At 39.6% G+C, this 13776-nt stretch overlaps 1 protein-coding gene across 3 annotated transcripts in view; it reads right to left on the bottom strand.

Moving 5' to 3' along the window:
- Positions 1–13776, bottom strand: part of osbpl5 (oxysterol binding protein-like 5) — a 149236-nt gene that overhangs the window by 15423 nt on the left and 120037 nt on the right. The window lies entirely within an intron of this gene.

Below are 13776 nucleotides of genomic sequence, written 5' to 3' on the forward strand. Positions count from 1 at the left end.
AAGTGAAGGCCAAGGTTACAACTACAGTATGCATGTTGTATGTATGTTATGATCTGTAAGTGTTTGGGTTTTTTTTTTCCTGCAATTTCCACCTAAACTGACTGTTGGACAAATGATAAAAGAGTAGTTTACTTTGTACCAACAAACATACAACCTTTTAAATGATCGTGAAAATGAGCTGGCATCAAGGATGGACCTTCTCAAGTTCAACAATAAAGACAGAAAAAAAAAGATTTTATTTCAAATAAATATTTTTTACAAAATAGTCATTTTAGGAATACAATATGCCAGTTCTTGGATTTCTGGAACATTGCTAAATATGTCAACTCTTAACTGCAGAAAGATTTGGAATGACTGAACAAAACAGAGTATTCTCAAACTAATTTCATTACATAATAGTAATAATAATATTATTAATAATAATAATAATAATAAACAGCAAATGAAAATTCCCACTGTTTTCTACACACTGAAAAAAAAGGTCTTCTTCCTCACTACACAGCTGTTTGTTCCTCCAGGGGACCAGTCAGTTGACACATTTTATGCATGGGAAGTGATGCTTTTTGCGATGGCTCAACAAAAGCTGACAGCAATAAAAACTACTCCAGAATTACAGTGAAGGTCTTTAAAGTCCGAAGCTTGTCCAGAAGACAAATCACCATAAAATGACAAGCCTACACTTTAGCACAGATTTTCTTGTGCTTTTGTTTGATTTATCTAGAGATCACATCATCATAAAATGGTGTGTCTGGTTTCATTTTGTTTAAGAGAAGGTAAGCTTTCCATAGGTATCAATATGCTGCAATGAGAAAACTTTGCATAACTGACTTACAGTGCACTGGACCTACCTGTGGGTCATTTCGGTTTTATGAGTTAAGGAAGGCTGTATGGATACTGTACTAAAAAGCTGTGAAACTCAACAAAATTCGGTATTACCTGAATGCCAACTAAATGCATATTGTTGAGTGGTTAGAATGCAGACGGTAGCCTGAAGTGCCCTGGGTAGAATACTGTCACTACCAGCCAACATGTATGCTTCACTAACAATGTGGAAGAACAAATTATTTGAGGGCTGTCAATGTTTCTTCTTCTGCTATGATGCACTTGTTCACCTGTGGTTTGCTACCAACATGTTACTAACAACAAACCAGGTGAACAAATCATGGCACACAGTAATTGTCACTTCCCTCCACCTTAGCTAGATTACCAGAGGCTTGCAAAATATTTAAATTGCAGTTGTATATTTATGATGGATAATTCTGCTTTAGTGTACTGTTATACTGCATGATCAGCAGGTTCTTAATAAAGTTTATAAAAGCAAAAAAGACATGCAAAGCAAGACTAATATGCAACATAAGCAGTAAAGGAACTGGCTAGAGCTAAGATTGACTGGTGAAGGGTTGATATAAACTGGTGATGAATAAAAATGACACCCAATTAGCTGTATTTCTTCAGTTGCTAGTGTCCCACTAATGTACCGATAGTTACAAAGCATTATTTCAGCACTGTTTTATTTTATCGCACTGTGGACTTTTGTAACCTCCATGACAGTTGTCTTTGTTCTCAAACTCATTCCTTCCTAAACTAATTTTTCAAGGTAAATTTCTGAAATTACACTGCTGCCAAAGTGCAGTAGAGTCATCAGAGTCTTGATTGTTAACAATGGTTTAATGTGATTATAGCTGTAAAAAAAAAAAAACAAAAAAAAAAACTTAGACTTATTATTGATAATATATTACAGTTGCAAAGGTTAATTCATGCAAAAAGCTTGTCAGGGTAAAAAACAGTCCTCCTCAAGACTAATGTCAGTGCTGGTGAATGAGATCATTACTTGTATTAAAATGGACAATTGACTGTTTTCCCCCTTAGATTTGTTTTTTTTTTTTTTTTTTGTTTTGATTGGGTGTGTGTTCCTGTAATCAGTTAGTAAAGCATCAATGTACGAGGTCTGTCAATAAAGTATAGGTCCTTTTTATTTTTTTCAAAAACTATATGGATTTCATTCATATGTTTTTACGCCAGACATGCTTGAACCCTCGTGCGCATGCGTGAGTTTTTCCATGCCTGTCGGTGACGTCATTCGCCTGTGAGCACTCCTTGTGGGAGGAATCGTCCAGCCACTCGTCGGAATTCCTTTGTCTGAGAAGTTGCTGAGAGACTGGCACTTTGTTTGATCAAAATTTTTTCTAAACCTGTGAGACACATCAAAGTGGACACGGTTTGAAAAATTAAGCTGGTTTTCGGTGAAAATTTTAACGGCTGATGAGAGATTTTGAGGTGATACTGTCGCTTTAAGGACTTCCCACGGTGCGAGACGTCGCGCAGTGCTCTCAGGCGCCGTCGTCAGCCTGTTTCAAGCTGAAAACCTCCACATTTCAGGCTCTATTGATCCAGGACGTCGTGAGAGAACAGAGAAGTTTCAGAAGGCTCGCAGCCGCCGCGACACTCCGCCACAGGAAAAACACCTCTGTTGGAAGCCTTAAGGACAAGTTGGAACATGTCCAGCTGTTAAACAATTTCTCATATACTCACTCCACTGAAAGCCATCAAAAGCCGCCTGGATTTTACAAAAGGTTATCAACACGGAGGTGTTTTTCCTGTGCCGCCGCACCGCGCCGGCTGCGTCCCAACGCGCGGACCCGTCCGCACGTCTTTCATTAAAAAAATCTCCTTTAACAGTGGAATATCCGGATAAAATGCTGAAACCGACTTCTTCTGAAACTTCTCTGTTCTATCACGACGTCCTGGATCAATAGAGCCTGAAATGTGAAGGTTTTCAGCTTGAAACAGGCTGACGACGGCGCCTGAGAGCGCTGCGCGACGTCTCGCACCATGGGAAGTCCTTAAAGCGACAGTATCACCTCAAAATCTCTCATCAGCCGTTAAAATTTTCACCGAAAACCAGCTTAATTTTTCGAACCATGTCCACTTCGATGTGTCTCACAGGTTTAGAAAAAATTTTGATCAAACAAAGCGCCAGTCTCTCAGCAACTTCTCAGACAAAGGAATTCCGACGAGGGGCTGGACGATTCCTCCCACAAGGAGTGCTCACAGGCGAATGACGTCACCGACAGGCGTGGAAAAACTCATGCATGCGCACGAGGGTTCAAGCATGTCTGACGTAAAAACATATGAATGAAATCCATATAGTTTTTGAAAAAAATAAAAAGGACCTATACTTTATTGACAGCCCTCGTACTGTATGCTACTGACAAAATGATTCATAGGCTTGCCAGTACAAACTAAAATTACCACAGAAAATTTATTTCAGCATGGGAGCTTAATAAGGGTTACACCTTTATAACTAATATGTTGCCTTTTTGCCAATATTATGAAGATTTTAGCTCATTTGGCCTTTGTTTTGTAAAAAAAATTTAAAGATTGCTCACCAAAAGCTAGAACTTTGATGGAGGTGTCAGAGGAAAAAAAAATTGCAAGAACACTGTGGAGCCTATAAATGTGTAGTTACCATTTAATGACAAAATAGATTCACTTACATGAACAGCTGCTGACTGTGAAACCATCCTGTATGGAAATATTGCTGACCTAGACTGTATGACTGCATTTAGCAAATCTGACCTGCCTGGTTGCCATGGCAACAACACCCGTATCTCATTATCAGTCATTTTACAACTCCTCTTGACCTGCTCTGAGTGTCAGTGGCCAACCACAAATACATACAAACATGCACAGGACAACCCATTTACAAATACAGTGTGTGCACGTAAACACACAACTGGGGCTTACATACATGTTTTTACATTTGGGGTCATCAATTCGGAAACAATAACAACAATAACAAACAGGTTTCTTCATAAAACTATTTTTTAAAATGTCTGTATTAAACTCAAAGTGAAAGAAATTTCTGGAACATAACTGAAGTGAAATAAAAATATAAAGACAAAAAACAGGATTGCATAGTTACATGAACATATTTAATACAACCCCTGGCAATAATTATGGAATCACTGGCCTCGGAGGATGTTCATTCAGTTGTTTAATTTTGTAGAAAAAAAGCAGATCACAGACATGACACAAAACTAGACACAAAAGTAATTTCAAATGGCAACTTTCTGGCTTTAAGAAACACTATAAGAAATCAGGAAAAAAAAATGGTGGCAGTCAGTAACGGTTACTTTTTTAGACCAAGCAGAGGGAAAAAAAAATATGGAATCACTCAATTCTGAGGAAAAAATTATGGAATCATGAAAAACAAAAGAACGCTCCAACACATCACTAGTATTTTGTTGCACCACCTCTGCCTTTTATAACAGCTTGCGGTCTCTGAGGCATGGACTTAATGAGTGACAAACAGTACTCTTCATCAATCTGGCTCCAACTTTCTCTGATTGCTGTTGCCAGATCAGCTTTGCAGGTTGGAGCCTTGTCATGGACCATTTTCTTCAACTTCCACCAAACATTTTAAATTGGAATAAGATCCGGACTATTTGCAGGCCATGACATTGACCCTATGTGTCTTTTTGCAAGGAATGTTTTCACAGTTTTTGCTCTATGGCAAGATGCATTATCATCTTGAAAAATGATTTCATCATCCTCGAACATCCTTTCAATTGATGGGATGAGAAAAGTATCCAAAATATCAACATAAACTTGTGCATTTATTGATGATGTAATGACAGCCATCTCCCCAGTGCCTTTACCTGACATGCAGCCCCATATCATCAATGACTGTGGAAATTTACATGTTCTCTTCAGGCAGTCATCTTTATAAATCTCATTGGAACGGCAGGTGATTTGATGCAGGTGTTAGTTTTGGGGATGAAAATTTACAGGGTGATTCCATAATTTATTCCTCAGAATTGAGTGATTCCATATTTTTTTCCCTCTGCTTGGTCTAAAAAAGTAACCATTACTGACTGCCACAATTATTTTTCCTGATTTCTTATAGTGTTTCTTAAAGCCAGAAAGTTGCCATTTGAAATGACTTTAGTTTTGTGTCATGTCTGTGATCTGCTTTTTTCCTACAAAATTAAACAACTGAATGAACATCCTCCGAGGCCGGTGATTCCATAATTTTTGCCAGGGGTTGTATACGAACATAAGGGAAAGTGCAATCCTCCCATGAGCAGTCTAGAAAACCCAAGCCTAAGCATCATGTTTCATTTGAACTCAAACTGGTGTGTTGCCGGTGGGGATCCACAGGCTCTAGATTGGGTAGTGTTTATAAGATAGGTAACTGACTTTTTTTTTTTTTAAGGGTGGTAATAAATTGTGCAAAGTTTCGATAATGAGTTGGGATGGCGTGTGATTCCAGAATGTTTTTAGAACCGTAAACAACAGTTTTTAGAAGAAGAAATCAACCCTTTTGTTTCGTGTTAATTATGTAATTTTTTAATCTTAATTTACTGTCTTAATGCATTTAGAAATTGTTCAAGTTCTTGTTGTCATATACACACTAGTCTTATTATTATTATTAGTAGTAGTAGTAGTAGTAGTAGTAGTAGTAGCATTGTCAGTATTTTATTATTTTATTTTTACTTCTATTTTATCATTTGATTTTTAAATGGACCACAAGGAAAATAAGTGTTCTCACTTTCTTGTGCATCAATGTATTTTTAACATATACTCAACAAAAATATAAACGCAACACTTTTGGTTTTGCTCCCATTTTGTATGAGATTAACTCAACGATCTAAAACTTTTTCCACATACACAATATTACCATTTCCCTCAAATACTGTTCACAAACCAGTCTAAATCTGTGATAGTGAGGACTTCTCCTTTGCTGAGATAATCCATCCCACCTCACAGGTGTGCCATACCAAGATGCTGATTAGACACCATGATTAGTGCACAGGTGTGCCTTAGACTGTCCACAATAAAAGGCCACTCTGAAAGGTGCAGTTTTGTTTTATTGGGGGGGGATACCAGTCAGTATCTGGTGTGACCACCATTTGCCTCATGCAGTGCAACACATCTCCTTCGCATCATCCGTGAAGAGAACACCTCTCCAATGTGCCAAACGGCAGCGAATGTGAGCATTTGCCCACTCAAATCGGTTACGACGACGAACTGGAGTCAGGTGGAGACCCCGATGAGGAAGACGAGCATGCAGATGAGCTTCCCTGAGACAGTTTCTGACAGTTTGTGCAGAAGTTCTTTGGTTATGCAAACCGATTGTTCCAGCAGCTGTCCGAGTGGCTGGTCTCAGATGATCTTGGAGGTGAACATGCTGGATGTGGAGGTCCTGGGCTGGTGTGGTTACACGTGGTCTGCGGTTGTGAGGCTGGTTGGATGTACTGCCAAATTCTCTGAAACACCTTTGGAGACGGCTTATGGTAGAGAAATGAACATTCAATACACGAGCAACAGTTCTGGTTGACATTCCTGCTGTCAGCATGCCAATTGCACGCTCCTTCAAATCTTGCGATATCTGTGGCATTGTGCTGTGTGATAAAACTGCACCTTTCAGAGTGGCCTTTTATTGTGGGCAGTCTAAGGCACACCTGTGCACTAATCATGGTGTCTAATCAGCATCTTGGTATGGCACACCTGTGAGGTGGGATGGATTATCTCAACAAAGGAGAAGTGCTCACTATCACAGATTTAGACTGGTTTGTGAACAATATTTGAGAGAAATGGTAATATTGTATATGTGGAAAAAGTTTTAGATCTTTGAGTTCATCTCATACAAAATGGGAGCAAAACCAAAAGTGTTGCGTTTATATTTTTGTTGAGTATATTTACAATTATATTATGCAATTACATTGAACTTACTAAATAAAATCACCACACAAGCACATATGCACGCACTCACACTTTTAACATATGGATTATTTACTACCTCCTGCTGGATTGGCGTGTAAGTCCAGAATGTAAACATCAGTGTCCATTGTTCAGTGTTGTTAGCTAATATATATAGCTTAGTTCTATTAACGTTTGGTTTTGGTGCCATTCATTCTTGACTCAAAATACATAAACATACCAAACGACAAATGTCACTGCTCCCCAGTGTGTGCGTGATCAAAATTGCACTCACACAGAGCTTTTTGTCTTTTCTGCATTCTGTTGTAAACAGGTGCTTTTAATTTGACAAACAGAGTCTGTGCCGGAAGACATTAGAAGCACTGCAATTTTCACTTATGGTATCGGGAGCATGACACTTAGGTCACTCATGGTAACAGCAACATAACACTTAACTAAACTGACTAAACGAATTGAACTACAAAAACACAATAAATCAATAACACTAAGAACACTGTTAAACTAACATGAACCACAACAACAACATTTACCGTATTTTCTGCACCATAAGGCGCACCAGATTATAAGGCACGCCCTCGATTAGCGGATACTTAACCCTTACAAAAGGCGCACCGGATTATAAGGCGCGGCCTCAATTAGCGGGTACTTAACCCTTACAAAAGGTGCACGCTAAAACATATAGTCTACAAAAAAAAAAGTCACAGAAGTCACGGTGAGTTTATTTGAACTTTTTAACAACTTTGAACTACTGGTATTTAACAATATGGTACTCACATTATTTTTTATTATGGTTCTGTCACAAATCCATCGAAGTCTTCATCTTCTGTGTCTGAATTGAACAGCTGGTCTTCTAGCTGTGGCCACCTCGCTTTGTTTCTGCAGAAACTCCGTTTGGTCTTTTTAACTTGGCGCAGTTCATTTTCTTGTTTCCTCTCGCAGCTGCTCTATTTCCATGAACAACCACGTAACTGATAGCCTGCAGTTTGAATTGTGCCTCATAAGCATGTCTCTTCGCTGGCGCCATTTTCGGGGGTCCTTAGACAAACAAATGTTGTTTTGCAGGATATCTGTAGTATACGGTAACTACCGGAGGAGTGGCGGAGGTAAGTGTACGTACCATGGACTCACGGACTCTTCTCTGATTGGTTTATCGCTGGCAGCGTATGTACTCTACGCTACCAGCGTACGTACTTTACGTATTACGTAATGTTCTCCGACTGGTTTATCGCTGCCAGGGTACATACTCTACGCTGCTAGCATACGTACTTTACGTATTACGTCCTTGTGTCAGCGGGAAATGGTCCGATATTCCGATGGTCAAAGACAACGTCGGTCTTTTTTACAGATTTTGGAATTCAGTGCGCACATAAGGCGCACCGGATTATAGGGTGCATGGCCGATTTTTGTGAAAATTTAAGGCTTTTAGGTGCGCCTTATGGTCCGGAAAATACGGTAAAACCCCAAAACCCTGAACTCCTATTGTGCACTGCAGCACAATGGCCATTGTTTTTCTGGTTAGCTAAAATAGCTAATTTCTCAAAAAATATTTGTCCTATCAACTTTCCATTTTCGCACGGTATGCTTATGTATTTTGAGTAAAGACTCAAAATACATAAGCATACCAAACTTCAAATATCAGCTTTTCCCAGTTTAGCCATGATCAAAGGCAGGCACACACACACACACACACACACACACACACACACACAGAGGCCACTTGGCTATTAAAATATAGCTCATATTCTGCGCCAAGCGACCATAATGCTGAAACTGGTTAAGTATCAATCAAAAGTTATACGAGGTCTATTAGAAAAGTATCCGACCTTATTATTTTTTGCAAAAACCATATGGATTTGATTCATATGTTTTTACGTCAGCCAAGCTTGAACCTTTGTGCGCACGCGTGAGTTTTTCCATGCCTGTCGGTTGCGTCATTCGCCTGTGGGCAGGCTTTTAGTGAGCACTGGTCCACCCCTCTCGTCGGATTTTCATTGTCAGGAAATGGCGGAATGATGTGGGCTTTTTTTCCATCAGAATTTTTTCAGAAACTGTTAGAGGCAAGCAGCTGGAAATCATTCGAAAAATTTATCTGGCTTTCGGTGAAAATTTTACGGGCTTCACAGAGAATAAGGACTGTTACTACAGCTTTAAGGACAGCCCACAATGGCCGTCCCACAAGTTGGGACATGCCTATCTCGGCTTTCAATGCTTACCAGCCCAGTGAGTGTAAGAGAAATTGTGGAGAGCTGGGCATGTCCCAACAAACGGAGGTGTTCCTTTGTCTCGCTCGATCAGCAAATCGGTCCTGACGCACAAAGCCTCTGCACGGCTTTCCATGACAAAATCTCTTGTTAAAAGTGAAATCTGCCGGAAAATGGCTTATGTCCAGCTCTTGTGATAACCAGAGAAATTGCTCATGACGGTCCCAGCTCCATAGCGATCCGTTTAGAAATGATGTGGTGTTTTCTGCCTCTCGATGGTGGCTCGGAGCGCGGCGCGCCGTGCGCCATTGTGGGCCGTCCTTAAAGCTGTAGTAACACTCCTTATTCTCTGTGAAGCCCGTAAAATTTTCACCGAAAGCCAGATAAATTTTTCAAATGGTTTCCAGCTGCTTGTCTCTAACAGTTTCTGAAAAAAATTCTGATGGAAAAAAAGCCCATATCATTCCGCCATTTCCTGACAATGAAAATCCGACGAGGGGGCTGGACCACTCCTCCTACAAGGCGTGCTCACAGGCGAATGACGCAACCCACAGGCGTGGAAAAAGTCACGCATGCGCACGAAGGTTCAAGCTTGGCTGACATAAAAACATATGAATCAAATCCATATGGTTTTTGAAAAAAAATAATAAGGTCGGATACTTTTCTAATAGACCTCGTATTTCTTTACCCAAAGCCAGTGAAGAATGTAATTCCTTCACTCACTAGTCCATTCAGTACACAGCCAGTTTTGGCTATAGGCAGATTTGTCAAACAGAGCTAAATACGCCCATTTTTTAAATAACTGATTTAAATTAACTTAAACAATATTTGGGGACTTGATTATGTTCTTGCATTTTGGTATATCAAAAGGTGTGTGTATTTATATATTATCTTTTTCATATTTTTATTTGATTTACATTATATTTCTCCATGTAATGTGGAGTTGCGTCAGGAAGGGCATCTGGTATAAAACCTGTGCCAAATCAACATGCAGATCCACCTCAGATTTGCTATGATTTATATTATGTTGGACAGGGAATCACTTCACTATGAGATTAAAGGGAATGGATTTTAATCCATCCATCCATCCATTTTCTATTCACGCTTGCTCCAATTAAAGGTCACGGGGGGTGGGGGGCATGACAACAGTCTGTCACAGGGCCACATATAAACATCCATATGCACATCTCTGGACAATTTAAAGTTTCCAGTTGACTTAACCTCCATGTTTTAGGATGTGGAAGGAAGCTGGAGCACTCTGAGAGAACCCACGTAAACACGGGGAGAACATGCAAACTCCACACAGAAAGGCCACAGGTGGGATTCGATCCCATGACTTTCTTGTTGTGAGGCAACAATGCTAACTATTAAACCATCGTGCTGCTTCTGGATTGTAATCATTTTTATATAAAGAAGCTAAACTTTTCCGATTGAAGTCACACAAAAAATAGAATATGTAAAAGTCTGATGGCGTTCATTTATAGCTACTGTACATACAAACCTGTTTAGAAACCGATATATAAATAATAAATGTTTAGGAGAGCAATGGTAACAATATTTCATGAGGCGAAAAATGGAATTTTCCATTATGTAGTATTCTTTCCACTGCACAAATGGACTGCATTTAAATGGACTGCATTTATATCACGCTTTTCCATCTGCATCAGACGCTCAAAGTGCTTTACACATCAATGCCTCACATTCACCCCGATGTCAGGCTGCTACCATGCAAGGCGCCCACTACACACCAGGAGCAACTAGGGGATTAAGGACCTTGCCCAAGGGCCCTTAGTGATTTTCCAGTCAGGCTGGGAATTGAACCAAGGATCCTCTGGTCCCAACTAGACCATCACCTCCCCCAAATAATGAAAACACATCCATTATTTGTTTTATATAATGCTTAAAATAGATCCTTTGATATTTTATTAATTTATAAACGAGAGAAAAGGGACTTACATTTTGGGGTGTACCACTGGCCCTTTGATATCAAGAGGCTCAAAACAGACCAACATGATCTTTAAATAGCAGTCCAATCCAATCCAAAATTGTTCTCAGTCAACTTGCAAAAACAGTTAGACAGGTCAAAAAGAATCCTGATGATCTAGTCCATACCTGATGCCGTGCAAAAACAAACCCCGCCATGTTTGTTTTTAAGCTAAGTGTCGTCCCTGCTAGTGTGTTCACTGTGGCTACAGCATGCAATAGCACAAAATGTATAGAACCAAAACTGCACGTTGAACAGAACCAAAATTGGATGGTAAATGGAAGACAATGGTAAATGGTATGAAAAATCTATATCACGTGATATACAAACCACCAATCAAATGATAAGAATCTATTTAGGCATTATATAAATCACAACATATGCTTTGCTGAATTAATTTTCTGCATGGACAAGAACTGGATGGGAAATTCAGAATGCATCAGCATAATCCTCCTTAGATCTGTTAATGTAATATAAACACACACACACACACACACACAAACTAATACCTGAAGACAGAGTTCAGCTTGACCACAACCAAAGAAAGGAGGTGACACAGGATTAACAAAAAACTAACTAACTAAATAAATGACTAAAAAGGGTTACCATGTTGCAATAGAGGACAAACAGTTCCCATCTTTACATTCTGGAGGGGAGGGGGGAATAAACCAATAAATGCTAAAGCAACAGCATGCATTGCTAAACAAAGTGGAAAAATAGCGAATTCTTAGGACATGTTTATAGACAGGATAGAAGTATGACCAGTCAAATCAAATGTTAAGTTGTTCAACTGACTAAAAGGAAAGAGTTAAAAACATACCTGAGGAACCTGCACAATCACATTCCCATACACCGGGAGTGACTAACCAAACCATGATCTCGTATTCATTTACACAAACACACCCCAGAACAGCACAGATTTTCTTCATATTAAACAAATAAAGCATACAAACTTTGAAATACCACAGCTAATGTTGACAGTCAGTCTTACCACAAAAGCAGCCTGTCCTTACGTCTGCTTCCCTCTTAATAAACTGGATATATAAATGTCTTCAAAGATAAAAAGCTGCTGTGGTGCTTCCTAGACTCCAGCACACCTGCTTCCTGAATGTGTATATGCACATTCTTGTGTATTTGTCTGCGGGTATGCAATGACTGCATTGCTGCCGTCTGTCTCTGGGCGGTGTAATGTTCATATTCTACTCCATCTTCCTGCTGCTCTGGCAGTCATGTGATGCAATGGACTACTGTGATTCGCTGGGAGTGGATCAGATAGAAGGGAGAGACATCATGGACAGCCAGAGGGAGGGTTGTGCCAAGGAGGAAGTAAGAGGGGAGGTGGGGAGGAAAGGGAATATCTAACGTAGAACTAAACAGTACACAAACACACCTATGCAGAAATATGCTAAAACCAAAAAATAGGGGAAAAAAGGAAGGCCTTTAAACACATTTGTAGATATTCCAGTTATTGCAGATGTAATTCATGAAGCTATCAACAGTAATCACATACACAGCCCAAGTGGGGTATCTGCTGTGTTCAAACATTGTGTCTGACGTGTTTCCTTCTTACATAACTATTAACAAAAATAAAATATGCAGCCACAGTGTGGAAGCAAAACACTCTTCTCTCTTCACTCTCTTCTAACCTGTTGCAGGAGGTGCGACATCTACCTCAGAGACAGGGCGGACATTAACTTGTTCATGCGGTTTGTCTGTCTATAAGCCATCATTAAAATAAATACAGTGCTTCTCTGGCGTTGACTGGAGAAACTGTATAGTGCATGGTTGGTCCCCAGTTCTACAGCTTCATGATGAAGTGGTATTCGGTACTTTAATGTTTTCCCATAATCCCCCTGGCGGCCCCCTGCTCTTCCCAGAATGCATTGCAGCTGCAGCAGAGTTCTGGTGTCGCCGACCGAACAGTCCCCCCCAAAAATCGGTCCGCCCTACCTTCACTGCGCATGCGTCATTACCCGCGGTTCACAGATTATCGCCTCGTTTCTGCTTAAAACTGCACTCCAGTCATCATCTATCTCAGAAAACAGATATCTGAAGCTTTTGTACAACAATCATTTCCACATAAATTCAGCATTATTTCATCATAAAAGACGAAGGAAGCGATCAGAGCGTGACAGCTACATGAGCTGCTAGCAAATGCGTTCACTGCTCGTTGGTCATTTCAAAGCGTCACTGAGTATTGCCTTGTTTCTGCTTAAAACTGACTTTAGAATGATTTAAGAGATTTTACCTTGTCATCTGATGGTTAATAATCACATTATTTGATTGCTTTGGGTGAAGAGACTGTCTTAGATGAGTAGCTAAGCTCCGAAATGACGCATACACAGTGGAGGCAGGGCGGACCAATTTTTAGGGACTGTTGACTGTAAGACTGACTGTAAGACTGGCGTCTTACAGCGCATGAAAATTCAGTAAGGTATATCTTATATATTATATTCCAATTCTAAGGTGGAACTATATAAAGGTATATCTAAATATCTAAAAAGGAAGAGGAAACAGGAGAGTAGAAAAGAGTAGAGTAGAGCCACTTAGGTGCCTGGTCTTGAGAACCAGGGATGGTAGGTTGAAAAGCTTTTTTATCCGATGGGAACTCTCCCTACCCACCCAAGTGGCTCAAGAAAAAGGCATATATAATATAATAAGTAATAAGACATAAGAAAGATAAGACATCACAGGAGAAGATTGTAGTATTGGTAATTTAGTATGTAGACTAGTAGTAAAATTAAATATAGTTAGTAGGCTAAGCTATAAATCTGGTATTTTATTATAGAAACAGAAGCTATGAGTGTATGGGTATCTATCTAAAGTGACTCTGTTAGCATACTATAGGAAAATAAAAGGTATAAT

The sequence above is a fragment of the Thalassophryne amazonica genome, chromosome 8 (assembly GCF_902500255.1).
Source record: "Thalassophryne amazonica chromosome 8, fThaAma1.1, whole genome shotgun sequence".
NCBI classification, from domain to species: domain Eukaryota; kingdom Metazoa; phylum Chordata; class Actinopteri; order Batrachoidiformes; family Batrachoididae; genus Thalassophryne; species Thalassophryne amazonica.